Source organism: Mustela nivalis, assembly GCF_964662115.1.
Source record: "Mustela nivalis genome assembly, chromosome: 4".
NCBI classification, from domain to species: Eukaryota; Metazoa; Chordata; class Mammalia; order Carnivora; family Mustelidae; genus Mustela; species Mustela nivalis.
This window is the reverse complement of record NC_139023.1, coordinates 71,888,598-71,915,225: the sequence shown is the minus strand read 5'-3', so window position 1 is coordinate 71,915,225 and position 26,628 is coordinate 71,888,598. Positions and strand designations below refer to the sequence as shown.

At 41.9% G+C, this 26,628-nt stretch overlaps 1 long non-coding RNA gene across 2 annotated transcripts; it reads right to left on the bottom strand.

Annotated features, from left to right (window-relative positions):
- On the bottom strand, positions 1–21,817 carry LOC309863468. 2 transcript variants are annotated; one of them, XR_014311061.1, is made up of 3 exons: positions 21,741–21,817; positions 1,035–1,110; positions 1–101 (listed from the first exon to the last, which is right to left on the bottom strand). It is a non-coding gene; the product is annotated as an uncharacterized lncRNA (long non-coding RNA). The 2 variants fall into 2 exon arrangements; XR_014311062.1 differs by lacking the exon at positions 21,741–21,817 and adding an exon at positions 10,807–10,930.
- Positions 21,818–26,628: the final 4,811 nt, after the last annotated feature.

Here is a 26,628-nt window from a genome sequence, read left to right as displayed (position 1 = left end):
TGTGATTTGCCATTAATCCATCTCAAGCCACCTCCTGGATAAAAATACACCCCAAAGACTGACTCCTTCAGCTTTTCCCACGTCATGTCAGAAATTCTTGTCTGAAAAGCACAAAAGAAGAATTTACCTGGAATACAAAGAGTTGTCACTGCATACCTGCTCATTTTAATCAGTGCAGATAAATTATGCCCCTTATATAAAGGTAAATCAGTCCTTCACTCTCCGCTTAAAAACAAAACAAAACAAAACCTGTGAGAAGCCATTTTGAGAAGCCATAGCTCAACAAGGAGTCTATTTCATTATTTATCTTGTCTTCCATTCCTGTTAAAAAACCATCAGCTAATGCATTTTCAGTCAACATCTACAGTAATATTCTTAATTGCAGGGTGTATGTATTATTACAGTAGAATAATTTAATTCTCTACAATTCTCCATAAATCCAACTGGTAAGGGTTGGGTGAATCTATAAACATGATTCTGAATGTTGGATATTAGGGATAAATGTTGTTTCTTCTACTGTACTCTACTTGGTAGTTCCAATAGACATACATGTATTATTGATAATCCTCGTGTCAGATAAGTAATATAGAGCTTTTGGACATACAGATCACACTTCCCTAGTGACTTCATCTACTACTGATGTTTTGAAAAAGAAATGTATTAATGCTATTTTTCCCTTCATGTCCTCAAATCTGACCCTATTAGTGTCCCTTATTCAAAAATGAAGTCTTAATTCTACTTCTCTTTTTTTGTAAGTTGGTTTTTTTCAAATGGAATTTTTAAGGTAAATTAAGTTGATTTCTTATTATTTACCTCTGTTGTTAAACACATATCCTTTATTAGGATTTTTTTTTCCCCATGCTTTTATCTCTTCACATTTTTTGGTCACTGCTTTACTATTATTTTACTCAGTCATCCTATCTATAAGCTTGCACTCATTTCACAGGATTCCAGGAACATTTTTTTAATCCATGGAACATTGACATTGAGCAGAAATCCATACATCATTATCAGAAATTAGAAGCTGGTATTACCTATTCCAGCCTTCCCTACTACAGAACTGAATTATGGACCCAAAGCCAAAAGGTTTCTTCCTCTGCCTTCAGGTATCTGAAAGAGATTAAAATATTTTTTAAAGTCTGTTGAGAATGTGATTATATAAACATTCAAGCAATTTGACATCCTCAGAGTCAGGAAATTCTTCCTCATAGCTACCCACATCCCTCCAGCTGCAATAGAAGCCCGTTTTTAAATTTGATTTGGGGACTGGGAGACTTATTGAACTTCTTTATTTCACAGATGAGGGAACAGTGGGAAAACAGACACCACAGTGCCATATTGCCAGTGCATCCTTAGCAATGACAAGATGGGGGAGAGCGGAGTTTTTGGTATTCATCCCTACCACAGTCAGAAAGTCTTTTATCTACCATCACATGATCAGCCAGGATCAAGTTCATGAACCTCAACTAGAACAGCCCGGAAAGACCCAGCCCCACATGCTTGACAGAGTAAAGCAATGGGATGGAGAATTATGAGTATATTTCATAGCATTATAGTTAAATAATGGGTAAATTTTAGATTATACTCAATTTAAGGACAAAGCTACTTTTCTTAATTTCTAATGCATCATACACAAGCCACAAAGCCTCCCTCCCCATCGAATCATAGAAACTGTGTAAAGAAAGCTGGAAAGATCAGGAAGAAAAATGCATGCAGCTTTCTCTTGCCTGACATGAGAAATAGATTTCACTAATGCAAATCAGGACAACTGAAGGTCTCGTGATAATGCAGCATTCAGTATTTTAAAGCCACATCATGAGAATTCACAAAAGGAGAAATTTTTTTCTCTCTCCTATTTCTCTAGCGAGTGTGTGTGTGTGCACACGTACATGTGTGTGTATGTGTGTGTCTCAGAGCACACAACTATGATTTTTTTTAAATGGCACAAGAAAAGAAGTATTCTACTCCCCTCCAACCAAAATTAATATGGGCTTCTTAGAGAGTTGTACCACTTTTTATTTGGGGGGTTTTACTTTTTTAAGATCTTTTAATTTATTTATTTGACAGAGAGTGAGAGATCACAAGCAGGCAGGCAGAGAGAGAGGGGGAAGCAGCCTCCCTGCCGAGCAGAAGCCCAATGCAGGGCTTGATCCCAGGACCCTGAGATCATTGCCAGAACCAAAGGCAGAGGCTTAACCCTCTGAACCACCCAGGCGACCCTAGATGTGTACCTCTTTTTAAAAGATAACCCACTTGGAAAGCTGGTAGTCCAACTCCCCCTAACTGGAAGCTCTTGGGAAAATTAGGTAGATGGTACTCGATTGACCAAAGGCTAACAAAATGCTTATGGGTAACAGAGCCTTCTGTTTTAGCCAGTTCCAGAAATGGCCCTTCTGTGACAATGCTGGTGATAGAACATTCCAGCACTCCCTACCAGGCAGAACAAAGCTCACATTTCACACAATTCCAGATATCCTCAGGCCTCCTAAGTTACCACCTGTGGTTTGGATCTAAGCAAACAGAAACCTGAAAGAGGAGACAAATCATCAGTAAATCTCGTAGGTGCGGATCCACAAATACTAGGAGCCAAGGGAAATAACCAGGAAGGTCTTGAAGTGAGGCTGCCAGAAAGGGAATTATGATGTGGTTGGCATCAGGGAACCTGTTGGGATAAATCAAATGACTGAAATGTCAATAGTGACGCATGCAATCTGTGAAGAGAGGACGAAGAGGTGGGCGAGGAGGGCTTCCGCCATAGATCAAAGAGGGCTGGCCTCGCAATGAAATACGGACGGATGATCAAGAAAGTGGCAACACTGAAGCTTTATGAGTTAAGGTAAAAGAAATATATGAAATAAATGGGAATTAGCAGTGGGGGTCCTCTGTGCACTATTAAATCAGGACGCACTCACTGATAAATTACCGTGGGGGCGGGGGGGGACCCACAGATGCCCACGTCCTCCTAAATAAATAAAATGTAGCCTGCAGAACAAATCTTGGCCTCTCCCTGCTGCTACCCACTACAGTGTCCCAGCGTTCTTCCGCTCCTTTTCCTTTTCCTCCTCCTGACTCCCAAACAAGCGTGGGCCCGGAGACCTCTGTTTAACTTCTGGCCTTGGAATTAATGACGACATTCTTGGTTTCAGTCCTGCGGGTCCCTCGGGCAGACTTCGACCGCTCTGGGGTTTAAAGGCGCAGGATAAATAAGGCAAACATAAGTAAAATGCTAAATGACAAGATCACAAAACTCTGTTGCTCTCGATTTCAATTACGGAGACATTTCTTAAGGGATAATAAAAAGAGCGCAATGCAGGTCATCCGGGAATTTTTAGAGTTGCGTTGCTATTAGTTGCTTGTTTCATAAAGTGGAAAGGGCAGCTAGAGGTGAGGCAATTTGGGCCTGCTCACAGCAAATAAGGAAGAAACAATCAGGAATCTCGAGGTGAAGGGCGCTTGGGAGCATGACCTGATTCCATTTGCTCTGCTGAGAGGAGCCCTGTTTGTGCAACTTCTCACAGATACACAAAATAGGAAAAAGGTGAAGCCATAAGACAGAATTCTACCCTGAAAGCTAAAACTCACAAGGGAAAAATCTGTGAAGCAAAATTACACTACGAAATGTCATTCTCTAAAGGGCTTAAACAAGAAGTGTGATAAATGTTATTACTCTGCGGCACCATAAGGGTGTCGAGGACTCAATCATTCCTTTGATTTTGCCCAACAAGTGCAAGAAGGCAGTTAGAGGAAAACAGCCCCTGTTTCAATGTGCTTTCAGCCTAAAGGCTGCAGGGAGAGAGGCAAGATGGAAAAACCACTAATACAACCATCAGGCTCATAAATAACTTTGGATCATCCTGTCTAGTTGCCCTTTTGGGTGTAAAGGCACCATGGGGTCAGGGTAAGCAAAGAATGAATAAAGTTAAAGGTCAGAAAGGTCCAGAGGAAATCCACTCAAGAACCATAAGAAAGCCAGCCCAAGCCAATCTTTAAGGCCAATTTTCTTAAAGATCTCAGCAAAACAGTTGCAAGAAACCCCCTAATGTCACTTCAAAATCAAGCAAGTGTGTCTAAGACCGGAGAACAGCTGCACTACTAATCTGGGATGCAGATAAAAGAGTATCTAAACAGTTAGAAATTAACACCCATGGGGATGGTGCTCAGATACGTGATCACAGAAACTTTACAAAACGTGTGTGTGCATGTGTGCATATCGGTGTATGTGCGTGTGTGTGTGTGTGTACCACGTCGTATCATCATGGACTCTAGCTGCAGTGCAGAAGAGACATTTTCATGAACCAAAAGTGTTATTTTCAGTATTTTTTCATACTTCATTTCAACCGTTGCAGTGGGTGGACATTAAGGCTATGTTATCCAAGTTGTAATCAAGCCTTCCCCGGCTACAGCCACTGTAATGTGGTTTTCAAGAAAGGTCCATAAATTAAGAGAAGGATCTGAAGGCGCCATGAAAGAGAAGGGCAGAAAGGGCCAAGAATCCAAAAAAGAGTTTGTTCCCCAAACTCTCCTTATATACTCAAATAACTAGCTATGAACGAGGAGTGACTTTTCCAGGGCACAAGGCTGTGGCTCAGCTTATCAGCAAATCAAAGCTACCAACAAAAGCAAGATGGAAGACTTTGAGCTCTGCTTTGGGCTTCCCCAGCAAGGATGCCCAAAGTCGCCCTCACAGACCTGCACAGAATGACAGGGAATGGTGCCAATGACACACTAATTTTTTAAAAAGAAAGTTATAGAACAATATGTATAATATAATCCCATATTTGTTTTAACACACACATTATACCTGTATATACTTCATGAGCATAGAAAAAGACCCGAAACAATGCACAAAAAACTTTCACCGTGCTAACTCTTGAGTGAGATTAGAGAGAGGACTTTTGTTTTGACTTGATCTGCTTCTCATCATTTCAATTATTATAATAAGTGTGTCTTATTTTTATAATTTTTTAAAGATTTTATTTATTGATTTGACAGACAGAGATCACAAGTAGGCAGAGGTAGGCAGAGAGAGAGGAGGAAGCAGGCTTCCCGCTGAGCAGAGAATCCGAGGTGGGGCTCAATCCCAGGACCCTGGGATCATGACCCAAGCTGAAGGCAGAGTCTTCAACCCACTGAGCCACCCAGGCGCCCCTTATTTTTATAATTTAAAAAAAAAAAAAACTTTGATATTCCCCAAATTCAACCTTGAGGCCTCCTAGATGCCTTCCATAATGGTTTGTTAAAATATAGTAACATTTGTCTATTCAACTTCCCTGAAACCTTTAAGGTCAAGAGTTTACCTTCCCTATGGAAGCCAGACAGGTGCAGCCGATGCTCCTGGTGAAGGAGACGAGACACAGGACAGCCATATGCAGGGTCTGCGCCTGCTCTGGATCTGGACCAAAGAAACTTATTTTTGTTGTCTTGCTATAAATTGGCAAAATTTGAATGAAATCTATAGATTTAGTAGCACTGTCTATCTAATCTATTAATTGTGAGACTGTACTCTGGATATATGAGCAAATATCGTTTGACTACTCACTGAAATAGGAGCCCAAGAGGTATCTATCTTGTCTTCTGCTTCTACTTAAGTAGGTCAGAAAACACATAGATAGAGATATATACACACACATAAAAAGAAAGAAAGAGAAAGCAAATGTGGCAAAATGTTAACATTTGGGCAATCTGGGTAGAATTTATACAGGAAGCCTTTGTGCTATTCTTGTAACTTTTCTTTAAATCTTAAATTATTTCAAAATAAGGTTTAAAAAAAAAAAACAGAAGGGAGGGAGGGAGGGAAGGAGAAAGGAAAGAAATTTGTTCTAGTCCTTCCTTACAAAGGATGCTCTGGTTCTCTCTGTTCTCTTTAGTTAGTTTTATTCATTTCCATAGTTTGATCTGATTGGTGAAAGCTGATAATATCTTCAGGAGAAAAAGTGAATCTTCACAAATATTTGAGACTAATTTATCTAATAAATAACTCAATATATTTCACAAGAAAATATGGATAGCCAGTGGAGCAACCTGATTCACTAGCAGGTCAGAAAATAGAAGAAATCTGGACAAAGTCAGAATAAGTGCGTGGTAGGACTGGAAATAGAAACCAGGTTTCCTAGCAGCTCATTCAGTATGATTTTTTAAGCCAGAATTTTGTGATGCAGCAACTATTCTACAGTGGGAAATTGCCCCTGGGAAGCTACAAGAGTTCATCAAAGGCAGAAGGTCAGAGTCCTCTGTCTGCAATGGTAAGGCACTGGTCATATTGCTATGCACCCCATAAATCACAAATAATAATATCCCGAGGCATTCTCTTCTGTATTAAAAGATAAGAACTCTGTTTTTGTTTCCAGAACCATTGCTCTCTTTCCCTGCTTCACATGGCTCCTGTAATTCAGAAGATAGACTTCATTCAAAGAATGAAAAATAGGTGAGTCTGAATCCTGGTGCCGCTCTCCATCAATTCAGCAAGCTGCAGAACGTTATCTGCCTTGTAAGTAGCTCGGCTCCCTCTAACAAGATGAATTTCTTTTCAAAAACAGGTTTGTACTTGGGGTTTCACCACCAGTGGTGTGAGCACCACGCTGAGAAAAGGATGCCCAAATATGGACCTTATAGAGTGCACGTGGACCTCGTCCTTGGAGAAAAAGAGATACATAGTACTCACAAACAACAAGCCTTAGCAACCTGTGATTAGGAAACATTCTCCCTGAATCCTGGCAGAAACAGAGAGGCAGGCAGCACTCCAAAGTTATCAGCAAAGTAGAACTGGCTCCAGAGGCTTTCTGCAGGCAGCATTCGTGTGGACTGAAACCTTCCTGCTCCTAGTATAGTCCATACACCAGCAGCCTCAGCAACCCCGGATGCTTGTTAGAAATGCAGAAGCCCAGGCCCCTTCATGGATACGTTGAATCCCGTTGTATCTGCGTTTTAGCAAGATCTTTAGCAAGATCTCCTGGAGATTCCGCTGCACATTGGAATTTGAGAAACGGCGGGCTAGTGGAAATGATGCAACAGAGAGCTCGAGCCTAAGAGAAGCGAAGGGAAATATACGCACGTGTGTACGCATGTGCACACTCTTGCACGTGCGCGCACACACCCACATGCACACAGTGCTGTGAAGCAGACGGGACCACAAAAGACCCCTGTTCTAGTTTGAACGACCCACACACTGGCATCCAATATTCTGCCACGTCATCCCTCCATACTGCCTGGATTCATCCCTCCCTCCCATGAGTCATGGATCTATGACCCGTGTTCATCCTAAGTGGAGGGCAAATGCTAAGCAGCCTCAAGGACTGTCATCTTAGAGGGATGATCATATGCCTTATATCTTTCATTCTACTAATGTGGATGAATCACATTTATTGATCTGCATTTGTTGAACCATCCTTGCATCCCATGGGTGAATCCCATTTGCTCATAGTGTATGATCCTTTAATGTGCTATTGATCCAGTTTGCTAGTATTTTGAGAATTTTTGCAATTACATTCATCGTGGGTATTGACCTGTCATTTTCTTTTTGAACAGTCTGACTGTACCATTTTTAATTGTCTAGGAGAATAAAAGAAATAATTTCTATTTACTGAGTGACTACAATGTACCAGGTCATGTCTCAGATACTGTACAAATATAATTTCACTTCAAGTTTGTAATACCTCTATTATGTTTATTTAAAAACTAAGGCTTTGCCCAAGATCACAAAGCAAGAAAATGTTTGAGCTAAGATCTTACTCTTGGTTTCAAGTTCTGTGTTCTTTCTCTTATACCGCAACTACACAGAAACTAAGATTTTTAATCTTCTTATTTCTTAAAGAGGAAAAGGGGAGGGAAAAAAGCAATTCTGTAGGGCTCCACTTCCACAGAAAAGTGGATTCCACTCCAGGGCAGCATATCTCATTTCAGCCAGGCCAGAAATTGTTCATGAGATGTTACTGAAGATGGGAAGGAAATTTATGAAATGTGATAGAATCATTGTCTGACAGCCTTCCACAGCTTTCTAGAGGTCATCCAGGCTCAATACATCCCAGACCAAGACTTTCCCTTAAAGCACTGGCTTGAATGATAACATGCGGAGAAATTCAGTACCATAAGAATCCACCCCATTCCGGTGAAACATTCCACCCTCAAATGGAGCCAAAATAGACTCCCAATTCTTCGTTGGAGGCCACACAAAATAACCCCAAACTCCTCTTCAACAGCCTTTCAAGAACGGAAGACAACAAACAGGATACACACAAAAGCCAAGTTTCTCCCTTGTCATTAAATAAGCTTCTTGGTCTTTGATCTCTTCCTTATAGGGCATGATTTTTTTATCTCTTTTCCATCCCGGTTCCCGCCCGAGACACCCACCAACCTGGCCATGCCCGACTTTACAGTGAGCACCCATAACCGGGCTCACAGTTATGGCTGTCGTGTGGCCAAGGCAGAGTCATTTTCTCCCTCAAGGTTTCCCCACCTCTCTCTCCGCCTCCTGATTTTTACCCGAGCCCCTCACACACAAGCTGATCCGAAACATAATTCATCTACCGAAGGGCAAAGCCACTGGTAACTACACAAATGCATTAAGTCTCTGAAGTGTTTCACCAACCCACTCACCCACCTGCCTCCGAAGTGGCAGTGTGATCAATCAAGTCAGTTTCATGTTCCACAGCCCACACCGAACGGGGGAAAAATTAATGACACTGACTGTTCTCGCTAGAGAAGCAACTCAACTAGACAGCAGCCTTCACAAGAGAAAAGGAACGCTTCACTTTTACTCAACCTGTAAGAAAGAAAAAGAATACACTATAAATGTATATAAAATATGGGGGGGGGGTTACTTCATATCTAGGTATATGAAGTAACAAGTTATTTGTCCAAAGGCCAGAGTAGGGCTTATGCTCTACTGACCTAAAGGAAAACTAGGATTCCTCTTTTCACTCAGTACTCCAGCATTCCACAGACACCAAAGGCAGTGAAGTCAGAAGTATTTGATTTAGAGTCTTAACTCAGCCTCTGTGGTTTGCAGATGGGACTTCCAAACCAACTGTACGTGAATGGATGCACTACAAGGACAGGAAAGGCCCCTCCATGCCATCCATCATAGCCTCCCAGCAGCTCTGCTCCATTTCCTGCCCAGCAGACCCAGAGAGTAAAGGCTAGCTACATTTCTCTTTCCCTTCCCCTCTCCCCCTCTCTCTCGCTCTCACTCTTTCTGCCTGCCCTGCATTCTTGTTTCAAGACAAGCTCAGGGGTCAGCCTCTCCATTACAAAACTCACATCCGTCCCTTGCACAGAAGAATCATGAGGTGTTAAGACCTAATCCGGTCAGCTTTACACACAGTTGCCAGACCGTTCCTCTCTCCCTCACCATCTTCAGAAGGAAACAGCCCCTCTATACCTCCTCACTTCTCTTTACCAAGACCTACTTGGGCTTGTGCATCCTTAAACACTTGTTTCCTAAGCTGGATATCCCAGCACTGGCATTATTTACGCAGAAACAGCACAGAATGATTTGGAATTTGGACTGTGGAGAACTTTATTTAAGGCCTAGGTTATCAGGAGGCAGAGGGAAGCCCCACAGATGGGCTTCAGAACCCCCTCACATTTCTCACTTTCACATTTAGGAATTCTATGTAGGATTTTTCCTTACTATGAATACTCTTTCACTTAAAAATAAAAATAAAAATAAGAAAGAAAGGCAACATTTCCACAGGGAATCATTCTTTTCCCCACACGTTGCCCTATGACCATGAAACACGTACACTGAATGATGCGTGCCTTCTTTACGCTGTCATGAATGAGAAAGAGCTAAGAAAAGCCTTTGTGTTGGGTAGTAAAAAGCCACAAACAGGCAGAATGTTTACTGCTTCCAACTCCCTAGTGCTTAAAATGACACAACACCAGAGAACTTGGGATCATCTGTCCAGCCCTTCATAATTCAGATGTGAAAATGAAAACGCACGGAGGTTAATGGTCTGCTTTATTAACTTAGAAGTAGAGTCAATACCACAACTCTTTCATACATAATAGAAACTCAGTGTTGAAATAATAAATGTTTACACAATTAATATGTTACTATATACCCAAATCACTCCAGAAAAGAGTTCAGGTGATTTTCTAAGAGACATAAAACAAAAACAAAAAAGAAGAAGAAGAAAGAAAGGATGGAATTTCATAGAAGTGAAAAAAGAATGAGTGGATATGACTACAGTTTTCCTTGTCTTGAACCCAACTCCAGAAATTTGTTCTTTGCTGCCTCAAGTACTCGAGACTCTGAAAATTTACATTCCCGGCACTTTCCTCGGCTGTTCTAAATTTCAAGTGATGAACAATTTTCTACTTAGAACTTTAAATTGTTTGTGAGAAGCCAGTGAGGACTTGCAGTGAGGAGGTTTCTTGTGGGTAATCTTTTTGGGTGGATGCCCCCTTGGTTTCATGAAAATTTGTCTGTTCTTCTCTCAAGACCAGATCCTTCATACTTGCGCTTGCTGGAAGAAAATAGAATAGACTCGGCTCGAAGAGCAGCCCAGGCAGAGGGTCTGGGGGCGACCCTAGGTTGGCATGTGTTGTGTGCAGATGCCTCACGGAGGCTGTGGCCTCGCTTCTCTGAGGTGGGCCTCCACGCCACGGCCCTGGCCTGTCGAGAGCCCGAGAGAGACGCAGAATCTTGGGCCCCACCCCCACTGGATCAGAATCTGCTTTTCTGCAAGCTCTCCAGAGATATCTGAATGCACATTAACGTTGGAGAAATAATAGTCCACAGTTCCCTTACCGCCTCAGATACAGACGCTCACGATGCAGCCATAGAATAAGGAAATAGAGACCGACCTGTAACGTCGGCATGGGGCACACTGATGAGAGGCTTTTGTTTTTTGGGGGGAGGGGGCGGCGAGGGAAGATTTTGCTTTGACGTTGGTTCGTTTGTCAAGTTTTCTGTTGTCCTTGTTACTCTTCAGGTAAAATATCAAGTGAAAGTGAAATGGGGAAAAGGTGCTTTTCGAGCCAATTTGATTAGTCATACTTTGGCACACATTGACAAAGATATTCACCCCCAGGGGGCATAATTGTTCTTGAGAAGTGACTTTGTGGTAGAGAAAACTTTTGTTTCCAGAGGCGCAGGCTACACAGCACGGAGTGGAATAGAAATATGGCGATTATCCAGTTCATTTACTTGCTGTACACAGCCAGGCAAACCAATCCAGGTAGCGCAGGCTATAAAAAACATTCCGAGGTGCCTGAATTACCCAGGTTCACGGCTAACGTTGTTGCGATGAACTGGATCACAGCCAGACGTGCACATCTTCTGTGCTTTTAAACCTCGTGCAAGGGAAACCTGCACCAGCAGCCTCGAGGAGGGGAGGGGGCGGTGTAAGTAACCCCTGGACCCAGACAGCATCTGATGAGGGGTGACATTCGTCTTTGGCAGAGCCGGGACTGCTCTGTCGACAAAGCACTTGTCACATGGAAGGCAGGGCGGCCGGCCAAAATACAGACACGGGGACCAACCAAAGGATAATTGCTGTAAATTCCATACAGAGAGCGAAGACAGAGATGTCAGCAAAAACACGTCGCCCGGCTGGGGAGCAGCACACACAGGATGGCAGGGTAGAGTCCAACAAGAAAGGGAAGGTTTTCTGAAAAGGCCAAATTTGTTCCAACTAGGTATGGTAGGCCAGCTGGAAGACATGTCAGTCAAGGACTCGAGTCTCTGCTCAGAGGTATTTCTGCTACTTGTACATGACAGCTTCTCAAAACTAAATAATAAGGAAAAATTATAGATAGATTTCCTCCAGGCATCGGGTATGTTCTGATTGCAATTTAGGAGAGAAGAGAAACTAACCAGGATTTGCTCAAGCCCCTCCTAGGGGCCAAGTCCCTTTGCAGGTGTTCTGCATAAATCTTTAAAAGCTGGCTTTAAGGGGAGGGGTTTTACCTAGGTATCAACAACCCCTAAAGGGTTCTTGTTTGGACTTTAAGGATCCCTCAAGTTCCTGAAATGTAGGAAATTTTTTTGCATGTATTTTTTTTTTCTGGGAGGAGAGATCATAACTCTCAGTGAATGCTCAAATGGACCATGACCTCCAAAACATTAAAAAATTACAGTTATCTGAATGAACGACGAAGAATGAAGGAACTAGTAACTGTTGAGTATTGACCCTATACTCACTAACATCATTTGGTCCTCCTAGAAACCCAAAGGTAAGTGATACTATCCCCCATTTTACAGTTAAGGGAAAGTAAGGCTAAAGAAGAAGCCTTACCAGGTAAACACACCTAGAAACTATAAGATATAGCATGTAAATTTAGACTGACCTAGTCCAAAATCCAAACTTTTTCTATGATATTGTGCTTCCTAGGTCTTGGTGGGGGCTGGGGAAAGCAGGGAAGGGCATAAAAAATTAGTGAAGGAAGATCAATGTGACATCGTGACTGGCTCTCGAAGAATGAGTCACCTCTGGGCATCTGGAAGCTGAAGGAAGAGCATTCTGGGTGGAAAGAACAAGGTGAAAAGCAGACCAGTGAGGAAGAACGCTAATGGAGATAATCTTCCCTCCTGCTGGCTCAGGAGCTTCCTAAAGGCTGGAGAGCCAAGTAACATTCTCAAGACGAAACACACCCCAGGGTTAAACTTCTAGCCCCTTTAGCTTTGAATGTCCTGTCACCCAAACCCCAGGGCAACCAGAGGATACCACGCCTATCACAGAGAGCCTGACATAAAGCCCAGGGGCCACTTAATGCCCAGTATCAATTCAAACAAGTGCATTTTGATTATTTCTAATGTGTCTCCAGCCAGGAGAGCAGGTTTACTTCAGGTCAGGAAGAAGCCAAGAGCTTACCCAGGGCCACTGGAGCCCAAACAGCAACGTGCAGCCTGTCTGAGAATGAAAGATCATCCATTAAGTGTGAGGATTTAATGCATCTCCAGTCCCCCAAGATGCTCTTCTCTCGATATAAATAATATCCAGAGACGAAAATATTCCACGTGCACCACAACACATTTAATCGGGCTTTTAGACACGCATCGACTCTACGGTGGGATCCTGCTGCCTTCTGAGATGGAAAAGCCACTCAGCAAAGGGAATAGTAGCACGGAATCCCGTGTAATTGAATTGTGGTTTTAAATCCTATGATTAACAGATGGCAAAGTCCTGCCGCAGTGCACGCGCTGCCCCTCCTCGCCCCGCTGGAGACACGGGGCACGCCCCCTCTGACCATCAGCAGCAGCCAGCTTGCTTTCGTTCCCATGTTGTTTTTAGCAGTTAACTCTATTTTTTTTCTTTTTTGGTCTTGTTTCCATAATTTTGTTTTATTAAATTTTTATTTCAGTATCACTGAGATATCACATCTTATTAGTTTCAAGCGTCCAGCACAGCAATTCAACCTCACAAAACGCCCACCAGAAGCATAGTTACCATGTGTCACCACACAAAGGAATAACAATGTTATGGACTATATATGCCCTACGCTGAACTTTTTACCCCTGCGACTTCTGTATGTTAGAACTGGAAGTTTGTGCCTCTTAATCCCCTCACCTATTTCAGCCATCCTCCATTCTCCTCACCTCTGGGGACCCCTAGTTTGTTCTCTAGGTTTCTCTGGTTGTTGCTGTTTATTTGTTTGTCATTTGTTTTTTAGATTCCACATATAAGTGAAATCATACAGTATTTGTCTTTCTCTGAGTTATTTCATGCAGCATAGTACCCTCTAGGACCCTCCACGTTGTCACACATGGCAAGGTTTCCTTCTTTTTTATGACTGAGTAATGTTGTGTGTGCGTGCCGCCGCGTCTTCCTCCATTCACCCATGGATGGACATTTAGGCTGCCTCCGTCTGGTCACTACTGTAAATAATGCTGCAGTAAGCATAAGGTACATATGTCTTGTCTATGAGTGTTTTCATTTTCCTATAGTAAATACCCAGAAGTGGAATTACTGGATCATATGGTACTTCTATTTTTGTTTTTTTTGAGGAACGATTGTACTGTATTCTTTAGGAGTTTTATGGCATCATGTCTCTGGTTAGGTCTTTAATCCATTTTGAGTTCACTTTTGTGTGTGGTATAAAAAAATGGTCCAGAGGTGCCTGGGAGGCTCAGTCAGTTAAACGTCTGCCTTCGGCTCAGGTCATGATCCCAGGGGCCTGGGATGGAGCCCTGCATCCGGCTTCCTGCTTGGCAGAAAGCCTGTTGCTTCCTCACTCTCTCTCTGCCATTCCCCCTGCTTGAGTTCTCTCCCTCTGTCAAATAATAAATTAAATCTTAAAAAAAAAAAAAAAAAAAGAAAGAAAGAAAGAAAGTAGTCCACTTTCATTTTGTTGCATGTGGCTGTCTGGTTTTTCCAAAACCATTTGTTGAAGAGACTGTCTTTTTCCCGTTGGATAGTTTGCCTCCTCTGTCTAGTTTAATTGGCCATTTGCGTGTGGGTGGACTTCCAGGCTCTCTATCCTGCTCTACTGATCTATGTGTCTATTTTTGTGCCCGTAGCATACTGTCTGATTACTACAGCTTTGTAGTGTATCTTGGGGTCTGGGATTGTGATGCCGCCAGCTTCTTTCTTCTGTCTCAAGACAGCTTTGTCTATTTGCAGTCTTCCATAGGTCCATACAAATTTTAGGATTATTTGACATACAATTTTTTTGTAGCAATCTCATAATTGTTTGTATTTCTGTGGTGTCACTTGTAGCTTCTCCTCTTTCATTTCTGATTTTATTTATTTAAATCTTCCTTCTCCCTGATGAGACTGGTTAAATGTTTATCAGTTTTGTTGATCTTTTCAAAGAACCAGCTCTTATTCTCGTTGCTCTTTTTTTTTCTTTATTTCATTTATTTCTGCCTCATAATTATTATTTCCTTCCTTCTACTAATTTTGGGTCTTATTTGGTCTTTTTCTGGTTCCTTTAGGTATAATTTGGACTGTTTACTCATGGTTTTTCTTCTTTTTTGAAATAGGCTCCTATTACCATGAACTTCCCTCTTAGAACTACTTTTTCTGTGTCCCAAAGATTTTGAAATGTAGTGTTTCCATTTCCACTTATCTCCAGATATTTTTTTATTTCCTCTTTGATTTTTTTCATTGATCCATTGTTTGTCCAGTAACATGTTAGCTAGCCTCCACATGTTTGTGTTCCTTCCAGCTTTTTTCTTGTAACTGATTTCTAGTTTCGTGCCACTGTATTCAGAAAAGATACTTGAGGGTCTCTTGGCTGCTCAGTCAATTGGTGGAGCATGCAACTCTTGATTCCAGGGTCCTGAGTTCGAGCCCCACAGTGGGTGGAGAGATTACTTAAAAACAAAATCTTCAAAAAAGAAAAGATGCTTGGTGTAAGTTCAGTCTTCTTAAATTTATTGAGACTTGTTTTGTGGCCTATCACATGATCTCTCCTGGAGCGTGAGCACTTACTTCTTCTTTATAAAAGAGCCATTTCATGAGCATTATTATTGTTCAAGTAATAAACTCCAACCAAATTTTCTCGTTGGTTTATAAATGAATGTAAGTGTATAATAGCCCAAATCTCTTCAGGTTCCCTGGATGGGAACTCTTCGAATTTTATTTGCCGTAAATAGAAGGCAAAAAAGTATTAAAAACAAGGATACACTCTATTCATCTTGTTTCAGTAGATCATAAGTTCCTTGAGGGAAGAAACAGGTTATTTGGGTTATTGATTTAACATTTATTGAGTCCTAACTATCCTCATGTACCATAGAAATAAATCTATCAATATACTTCATTATGAGAAAAACACATTGCTCTCTTTAAACAGGACCAAGCAGCACTCCCTTGGATGTTTTCTTTCCTCTACTCTGATTAACAACTTGAAAGTGCAGCTCCTGTTCTAAGAAATATTCGTAGAAAATACTGCATTCCATTCCATAAAACTGGAATATAAGATTCTCCCTCTCTGAAATGACTAGGTAGGTGATAGGAAACAGAGGACTTGGTGGGGAAGGGGGCGGGAGAATGCAGAATCCCTGACAACATTTCACTTTCAATGCAAACAACTTCAAAAATCCTGTATAATTAGGAGGTTTCATACTTAGTATCTCTCAAACCATGGTTTCGATTGAAATGAATACGCTGCATAATGAAACTTAAATATAAAAGTCTTAAACCCACCCCAAAAAAAGCAGACAAATTTCTAACCGAGTTACTCTCAAAGACCAGGAAAATATGTGCCTCTAAGTGCATTGTTAATGCCCACCAGCATATCACTTAAAAGTATTAACCTTACACAGGGGAGAAGGACACGGGGGAAAGTGTGGCTGCAGTTGTAGCCATGTCCACAAACACCAAGACCATCTACAAGAACAGCACAATCCAGAGCTCCAGGATAACTGTGAGCCCAACTTTGGCAGCTTGTTATCAATTCAGCGTGGGTGCCGTTTTGTAAACACATCTAATTTGGTTTAAAATTTTAATCCATAAAGTCATTACTAAAGGGCTCCAGGCTGCTGCAGTGATGAACCAACTGCTTCTCAAGCAGACAGGAAGGCACCAGAGCCAGGCAGGGTTTTCTGTCCTCAGGACCCTCCTTTGTCTCCCTTATTTTGCTCTTGTCTCTGATTTCCTTCTCAGCAATGTGCTGACTTTCCCACGCATAGTCTCCACTCACACCAGAAATTTTCTGTTGCTCCAACTTGTCTCTGTCTGTGTATCTGTACCTGTCTCTCTGGGTCTCACTCTGTCTCTGACTCTCTGTCTCTCTCCCTCTCTCTCTCTCACACACACACAGAATTTCTTTGCCTCTTCCTGACCCAATATTCCAATCACCATCTCCTCTACGCTCCCAATTTAATCTGCTTCTCGACTTCTCCAACAGAAATGTGGCTCTTTAACAAAAAGATCATGCTAGCGAGTTTGGGGGAAAGAAATTGTCCTAAAGAGCTGATGGCAGGGAACATAGCTGACTGACAGATGGACTGACCAACTGACTGGGCGGATGGCTTCTTGTCAGTTGCCCTCCTTGGAGTATCGGTTCTCATAAATAATTAACCATAAGATGAGCGGGATTTTTCAACAGAGAGCCCAAAAGGTGAATCTTTTTAAAACAAGGAATCTTTTTAAAACTAAAATGTGGTTTATCTAACAAACTATGTATCAGACCCGGTTCCAAGGGACTTGTGAATGTTAGCCTCCTATTTACTCTTCATTACAACACTTTGAGATAATATTATTCCTCTTCCCCATTTCCCAGGAGACAGAAGCACAGAGAGGTCAAGAAACTTGCCCAAAGTCACACAACTGGAGAGCGACTGTCAGGATTTCCATCCAGATGGTTTGTCTCCAGAGCCCATGCATTTAACCGCTACACTCTGCAGCTTCTTATTTGATGATTGCATCTCTGTCTAATAGAGAGGAAAATTTGCATTCATTTTTTATGCATTCTATCTACTATTAAAGCCAAGTTTCTCTCTCAGAGAGAATAGATGACTGATTTACCCTATTGGGTAATTATTACCCTATTTACCTTATTGGGTAAATATTTATCCTATTGTATAAATCAGTTATTGCTCAAAACACCTGTGTATAGCCCCCACCATTAACAACACGCATGTTGACTAGCGATGTTCTAGACCAACTTCTCACCTTCCCTCATCCTATTCTTTCTGCCAGTCCAGATACATAACACATGCAATTCCCTTTCCAAAAAGCAGCTTCTTAAACCATGTCAGGGACTTCCCCCTTCTGCTCAGTGAGGTTTAAGAGGGTGGCCCAGAGCAGCCAAGCGGATATGGCCCCAGAGCACCCAAGACTTTGCTGCTCTGTGATCATCTACTTAACTTCCTTTCATTCAACATTATAGTGGGCAAAACAAACCCAGACCATTTGGGAAAGCCAGGAGAGAGGTCCCATTCTTTTTTAGCTTTTTTTTTTTTTTTTTTAAGATTTTCCCTATTTATTTGACAGAGAGAGAGAAAGAGATTGAGAGAGGGAATTCAAGCAGGGGGTGTGAGAGAGGGAGCCTGATATGGGCCTCAGTCTCAAGACCCTGGGATCATGACCTGAGACAAAGGCAGACACTTAACAACTGAGTCACCCAGGTGCCCCAAGAGGTCCCATTCTTTTCTGTATTAATAATAATAATATTTCTGTTCTGGGGGACTGACATTTTTAGTCACATTTCTTCCAAAGCATGTGCTGCTTGAGGATTATAAAACCCAAAGGCCCCAGGATTTCTCCTCTTTCAGAAATGGATGGTTCTGCTTTTCATTTAAGGTGCAGTTTAGAAAGAAGCAGCCTGTGAAACCAATTAACTAATTGGAAATCACTTAATGACTGTGGCAGCATTTTGGATTTCTGGCGTTGGTTCACAGCAGTCCAGAGAAATTGCTTTTCAATATTATGATAAGGTAAGCTGTGGAGGCCTCCCAGGAGACAGCCGAGGCTGCTGAGAGAGACAATGAGCTCTAATATGCCCCCCAAAATACCAGAGGCATTATAACAGGGAATTCTGTGATTGTAAAGTAAGCACAACATAAAAATCCAAAGATCTGTGGAGCTCTGCCGAAAAATCAATGTGCGGCTATCATTCCTTGCTATGATTTTTGAGAGCTGACAATCTTCGCGTGGACATTATGCTGTTGAAATTGCTCTCACAGAGAGAACCAGGCATGTGCAGAAACAGAGGTGGCATAGGGAGGAGAAAAAATAAGAGAGTAAAGGCTCACCGCAGAACAATAGCCCAATTAATTGTTTTAGTATGAACAGAGTCACGTCCACATTAGGGAAGTAATCTAGTTAATCCCTCAAGAGTTAACATAGCCAGGGAAAATAAATTACTCCAAACACAATATTTTATCCATTCACCATTTGCTTGTTTCAAGGTAGTGAATGTTCTTAGCACATTTCTAAGTAGCATCATTCATTAGAACGAAAATCATCGCTGTGGAAAACAATATCCTCAACCTCTAATCGTCTCTCTAATTCCTTTTGGCTCGCCTTTAGAAAGAGGCATAGGGATAGACACAGATGTGTGCAACTTAAAACTGCTCACTTTTCTGGGCCTCAGCATTATTTTGTGAGCGTGCGTGGTGATTTTCCTCGCCTCTCTTTGCCTTCAGTTACTCAGCTGTGAAATGGACTGATGCTTGTTAGAAGCAATAGATTGATTCAAATGATGGTGGGGTTTTGCAAACCTAGCACGGCAAGTGCCTCAGGCAGTCACAAACTTCCCTTTTTTCCCTTCCGTGTCGACATGGTAAATTTGGGGAACAAAGACGCTCTCCTGGGGATATCTGCTGTTGTTTCCCACCATGAAGGAAATTCTCTACACGTGCTTGTCACTCCACCGCCTGCATGTGGGCCTTCCGCAGCCCCCGGCTTTATTAATTCAGTAGCGTAGATGCCTCCAGCAGGTGCTGCCTTAGATGCTCGCTTTATACCCAGCTATTAGCTAAAGAAGATATTCCCTTCGGAGGCAGCAGCTGCAATAAAGACGAGGACCATTCGCAGGTTGCTAAGCCAAGTCTCAGCCCATCGGACTGCGGGACTGTGGTAGCCCTTTCCCATGACCTGCCTCAGGTATGGGTGCTCATTGACAGCTGGAAGCATGGGGGCGCGTGGGTGACTCAGTCATTAAGCATCTGTCTTTGGCTCAGGTCATGATCCCAGAGTCCTGGGATCAAGCCCCACGTCCAGCTCCCCGCTAAGCTTGGAGTCTGCTTCTTTCTCTGCCTGCCTCTCCCCCGGCTTGTGCATTCTCTCTCTTGCTCTAATGCTCTCTCTCTCTCTCTCTCTCTCTGGCAAATAAATAAATAAAATCTTAAAAAAAAAAAAAAAAAAGGCAGGATGCACTTTATGGAATCTCGTCCCTGGAAGTCCTGCGCAGGGGAAACACCCAAGACAAGGATAGCCACTTTAAAACTACTACCAGTTGATGTTGATTCTTCCTTTAAAACAATGTTTCATTCCCAGTGAGGGGAGAAACATGTTTAACTTGTTACCTTTCCTGAGATTTAATTTCTAATCTGCATTCTAGAAAATGACATCCAACTAATATCAAGATTATAGCAAGATAACGCGACTGATAAACTAATTTTAATTGCCAATTAAGAGCATCAGTGAGTAAAACAGAACACCGCGTGTAATCTATGCGAGGGGAGTAGCCTTATCATGAACTTCCCATGTGGAAGTTGAACTACCTTAGAAAATAAGAGGGAAACATTTTCATCTTCTTAAAGAAAAACCTGTGAAATACCAAGGAGGAAAGTCTTGCAAATGAAACTTCGGATGGCTCCGGACATTTTCCAGAATGACACACCTGATGGGACACGGGATTCAAAGGATAGTGTTCCAAAGTTCACCTGTCCCACTTTCAACACGTTGCACACTGACCCAAAGATGAGGCAATACCTATGAAGATGGGCTGATTGCCAACTGGTGCAGCCTCATCAGCCAAGCTCAGCACTCTAGAGCTTAAATGTCCCTGCCCAACAAATGGTGAGCAATTAAGTCCATTCCAGGAAGACAAGACCAAGGCCAAAGTCTTAACAACAATTCCCCTGTCCCTGAGTCCTTGACTTAGTGAGTGTTACTACAAAAAGAAAATTTACTTTTATCTAGGTTGTTACTTTTTCCCTCTGCTGTTTTCTGTGGCTTTGCCTATAAGCTCACAGTTTGTAGTTAAATTGGACAATTACCGAGCGAGAAGTGAATAATTAATGAATAGTCACCGTATATGTTTGGGAACCTGTGACCCAATCATTGAACAGATAGCTGAACCACTAAAATAAATGACTTGTTCCACTCATTACCTGATCAGCATTTGTTTAGAGGTTCCTAGGTGCCCTATCAAAATTCTAATCAGTTCTATTTAAATTACATTTTTTGCACTGCATTGTTATAAATGCTAATTTATGCCTAGAATGGAACAGCTTTATTTTTTACCTCCTGAAGAAACGGATGAATAAAAACATACTTCTACAGGGCATAAAAGATTATCAAGGGTTCAATGACTATTGGATTTTGCACTTGCCAAAACACATCCCAAAACTCAGCACTGAAGCTATAGGAGACAACAGGGACATTCACATCCACCCACGACAAAGCTGTCCCTGTGAGGAGGCAGAGGACTGTCACAGCAACTTTCGGCAACCACAATCGGAGACTTCCTGCTGTTGGAGACAGGAGCAGCTTTGGGGGGGAGGAAGGGAAGGAAGAAGAAATTCTTCCTGCTAGAGAAGAATGACCCAAAGGATCTTAAAGGCAAATGTTTATTTCATAATGTCTAGATGACCTCCCTGCTCTGAGAGAAACTTCTCCAAGCCTGGAACCACATCTACTTTTGCCAATGATACACATCTCCACCAACTCGTAGGAGGTGACAAAGTTACCCTAGAAAATGATAACTGTACCTCATTTTTCCCAGTTAGTTTGGTCTCCAGCCTTAGTCCTAAAATGCCCCTTAAGCAATGAGAGCTCTTCCACCCAAGAGAAGACAGAAGCATGGTTTTGCTCTCTCTGATGTATGACATCAGGCCACTTGCAGCCTAGGAGTGGCCTAGCCAGGCCCCAAGTCGTCAGCGATCTAGAAGACCTCAGAAGAGAAAGAAGATTGAGAATGATGTTCTAGAAATAGCTAGAAATGTCCTAATGAGACCACAAAAGTCCCACTTGTAAAGTTACTTCCTACAAAATGCTGCTCCCCACACATCCCAAGCCTAGTGTCTCTGAAGAAGTCAGTGAGCCTGCCATTAGCCTGCCCGAAGTGGGAGGCATTGAATTCAGAATTCATTGCTAGAGGTTTTTTGTAAGCTGAGGAATTACCTTGAGAGGATTGAATTTCCAAGTGTAAGTCAGCAGCTGCTGGGGAGGCTGAGGCCACCTCAATCATTCTGCACCACCGAGTCTCTTGTGGAGAGGGGGCAAGACAAGGCCGGATCAGCCTGGCTTAGGGCTGCATGGCCAGGGGGATGGAAAACACAGGTTCATACAAGCATTTAACCTCTTTTAAGCAGTGCAATGTGGCTGGGGCTTAAGACAAGGCTGGAACATTTTCTCACTTATTATCACCTTGATAACCTGTTCTTGTAGCTAAGGAAAGAGTATGCGGAAGAAGGGGGGGCTGCCGGGGGAACACTGGGAGAGGAGGGGCAGGTCAGAGCACCGAGTAAGAGCAGAGCAAGCCACGGTTTTCTTGTTTTGTGAGTGCAGTTAGGAAAAGGTGAAGGTAGTTCGTTCTCTAAATATTTCTCCTTTTAAATGTAAACAGTATTTTGTCCAGAAGTATGGCTAATCCCTTAGTGGGAGAGGGGAAAAAAAGAATACCTTTCATTCAATTTCTTTGAAACCTATTCATTCGTTTGAAATACCTCAGTAATGGCGGAAACTGTCCCACTTTCGACACGACCTAGGGGTGGGGAGGGGTGGAGAGCAGAGAAGTAAGGCAGAGTCAGGGAAAGAGCTGTGCTTGGTCATCGGTCCATCATCATGGGGAGAAGAGGGCCACCTGGGACTGAAAGTGGCTCCACAGGCTTTTGCGGCATGATCCTCAGGGAGAAAGCCCCTCCCCATGTCTTCCCAGAGCCTAGCTAACCCCATGTCTCTCTGCTCCAGAGATTGGCTGAAACCAATCCTGAAGGAGTCTTTTTAGAGACATTAAACTGTCCAGTGATGTTTCTTAATCTTGTTTCAATTGATCTTAATATTCATTAAAATGACTCATCCTCCTTTAAAGTTTCTTGAGTAAAACCCAAACCAAAGCCAAATGATGGGAACATGTTTATGTAAAAACCTCACTGCCCTTCCTACTACCAGATGATTCTGTGAGACACCGGCCACCACTTACCCCCACCCCTGGCCTGAGAAGCTATAGTACGAGATAACGGTTCCTGCCAAATCCTGACCGTTTACACTGGAGTTCTAGAATTTCAATTTTCTAATCTGAAAAAGAAAATTAAATCAGGGGGGAATAGGTATTGTCTACCTTATTTGTTACCAGATTTTTACATCTTGGGATGCTTGATCATCATAGTGATCGTCTTATTATTTTATCTTATTGCAGGAATTCAACATTAACCGAATGACCCCAATTTTTCTGACTCAATCCAGGATCAATAATATGGGAGGGTTACTGAATCATAGTTACTACTGACTCCAGGCCAGTCATTTAGCTTTTCATTTCAGAAGGTGATGTTCTCAATCAAAACTTTGCCCATATTACAAATATAAGACAAGAGGTCAAATGAAAAGACACATTCCATCTGTGAAGTGATTCACATTTTAAATAGATCAGTCTAGACTCCATCCATATCACTCATAAAAATATCGAACAAAACCAAAGGTAGTCATGTGACATTACACTAGCAATCTCATTCCAGATTAAAATCAGGAATTAATCAATATCACATATATCTTATTGTTCCACCTCCTAAGCAATTACTTAAAGACTAACTAGAAGGACATGTTGTTAAACTTGAAGATGATACAAAGTTAGAAGATACGGTTAATATTTTGGGATCCGCATGACTCAAAAGCTCTTGCCAGGCTGGACATTTTCTGCAAAAATGTAATACCAGATATCACAGGAATAAATGTAGCCTTGCACTTAAGTTTAAAAAGCCATTATAGCTACATTACATTTTACCAACAATCATGTGAAGAATCAGTGAGGCTCCTACTTTGCTAATAAAATCAGTATAAGCCATTGTGCTATGACTGCCCAAAATGCTAATTAGATTTTTTTAAGGATTATTTGCTTATTTTAGAGAGAAAGAAAGAGAGTGGAAGGAAAGGCAGAGGGAAAGAACCTTCAAGAAGACTCCCTGCTGAGCATGGCGCCCAGAGAGGGGCCTGATCATACAACCCATGAGACCATGATCAGAGCCAAAACCAAGAGTCCAACACTCAACTGACTGAGCCACCCAGGCGCTCACTGCTCACTCAATTTTAGATGTCATAAATAGGCATCTAGTCCAAAACAGGAGTTCTATTGTATAAGGGTCAGACATCATATCACTAGTCTAGAAAAGTTAATATAATCTTTTTCACCAACTATGTGAATTTGAGCAAGTCATGTGATTTGAGTCCCAGTGTTCTCATCTGAAAATGGAAATAATAATAGCTGACAAACATATTCCCATAAACTGTTATAAAATCAAATGAAACCATGTCCATAAAATGTTTTAAAAACTATAAAGTGTCACTGCACTGGACATCGGCTGTTTGTTACCCAACAACCCCCCACTTCTTTTTGATAAATACAATGCAGCTCTCCTCTCCTTTGAGGAACCTCCCCTCCACCATCCTAGCCATGTTGTGAGCCCCAACTGGCTGAGGCTACAGAAATTTGTTTAGCAATGGGCACATAATCCAATCAGGGCCAAGGAGACAGGAAGAAACTATGCTATGACTTTTAAAAAAATAAAGAAATCTCACTCCTTTTCTATATTTGGTAGCATAAGGTAATCTTGGGTTAGCATCCTACTACCCGGGAAAGAGTCAGCCTTAAAATGCGCTGAAACACAGAAGAAGGCAGAAATGAAAGAAAGAAACTAATGACCTCATTTGATATTCTGGATTAGACCCTGCTCCCTGCTCCCGGAAGAAGCCCAGATTCCCCTGACTGTGCTGTATTCCAAGCCAATATTTTCTCTTTTTCTTTTTTTAAAGATTTTATTTATTCATTTATTTGTCAGAGAGAGAGAGAGAAAGAGAACACAAGCAGGGCAGCTGCAGGCAGAAGGAGAGGAAGAAGCAGGCTCCCTGCAGAACAAGGAGCCTGATGTGGGACTGGATCCCAGGACCCTGGGATCGTGACCTGAGCTGAAGGCAGATGCTAAATCGACTGGGCCACTCAGGCATCCCCAATATTTTCTCTTTTTTAAGTCAAGTTGAGCAAGGTATTTCTGTTACTTGCAACAGGAAGTCTCCTGTGATTATACATTGGTTCTAATGTCTTGGAAAATCCAGTTGTTCAATGGTATGGAAAAAATAAATGGGAGTTTTCAAATGGATGTATGTATATATATTTCCTTCACAGAAATCAAATATATATTTAGAATGTGTTAGACTGCTGTAATTGTTAGATTGTGTTAGATTGTTAGATTGCTAGGTTAGATTGTGTTTCTCCAAACAAACAAAATTTCATTACTGACTATGCCTTGGATTCTAAAACTCATATAAAGAATTACATAAAAATTTTGTTCTAAAGATAATTTTTTAGCATTCTGCCTCTGGGAAAGCCATGTTTCCAGCCTTCCTCATCTTGTCTTCTTTGTCTTCCTGCTGAGCTAATAGCCAGATCTCCAACTAAAACAGCAGTACCCATCTCTGATTAATGGGACCTTTCTCCCCACCTTTTTTAATGGCTTCCTCCCATTGCGATTTCAATCAGAACATTGCTGGGGATCCCTCCTGGTGCCTCTCCAGGACCACTTCTATTGCCATTTTTTATACACTCCTCCTCAAGAAGGGAAAAGCCAAAGAAATGTCTCTATATTCCAAGGCTGAAATCAGTGTGGAATGTGAAGGAAACTATAGCAATTTCTTGCCAAAGATGGTCTGTATAGTATTCAACTAGTCCAGGGGTCAGCAATAGGCAAAACCCAGCCCACCTGATTTTGATTTCCAAGTTGGTAAATAAAATATCATTTGAACACAACATGCTCACTTGTTACACATTGTCTACAGCTGTTTTCATGCTACAATAGCAGAGCTGAGTAGTTGGGAAAGAAAGAGTATGGCCCAAAAGTCTGAAATATTTACTATCTGGCCCTCTATTTAAAAAGTGTGCAGACTTCTGAACTAGGCCAATCATTTAGTTTTTTAAAAGAAGCTTAGGCCCAGGAAGACCAAGTGGTAGATAAGAGGCCTAGCCCAAATTTATTCTACAGGATATTTTCATGTTCTTTTCTTACTCACATACTAGATTACAGGTGCCTGAAAGCAGATATTGGACCTTATATTTCTGTGGTATCCAAAACAATGGAGGCTGAATACTGAAATCACCATTAAAATGACTTAAATAAATGCACAGGGATTGAAGAAATTAAGAGAGTCCTTCAGCGACCTCTCTTCTAAGTAAACCATTTCCTCTCCTGCCTCTACAGCCTCCAAATATTTGCAGCCATAAACCGTCTTTCTCACACTGGTCATCAAACCACTATCTATGACATCATCTGTAAAATGCCATAATAGTATCGACCCCCAGAGTTGTGAGGATCAAATGAGATAAAGTACAGGAGGCGTGTAGCGCAGTGCCTGGTTCATGCTAAACATTCGAAGAGTAGTAGATGATGACGATGATGATGATGATTTACCATTATCATAAAAATGGAGGCATCCTGAAATGTAACTGGATATTGGGGGGACCTATAATTACTGACCTGGTATTTCTCTCAGATTCTTCCACAAGCAAAATATTGGGAAAATTACAAGAAGGTAGGGATCCAGCACTCAATCTCCACAAACCAATTCATATTCAATCCAATTTATATTCAATTGCCATCATCCAAGGAAGTCAGAGCCCAAGTGGAGGGACCATTTTCCCAGATCTCAACAGTTCTTGTGGCACTGTAAGAGGAGAAAAAGATTATTTCCTTGGGGCCAAGGTATTACATATACCAACACATAATAAACTAAGGGCTCTCTGCTCCTCCCAGTTCAACAGACAGCCACATCTTCTGGTGCAGTCCGGTGGTGTCACTGAGACCTG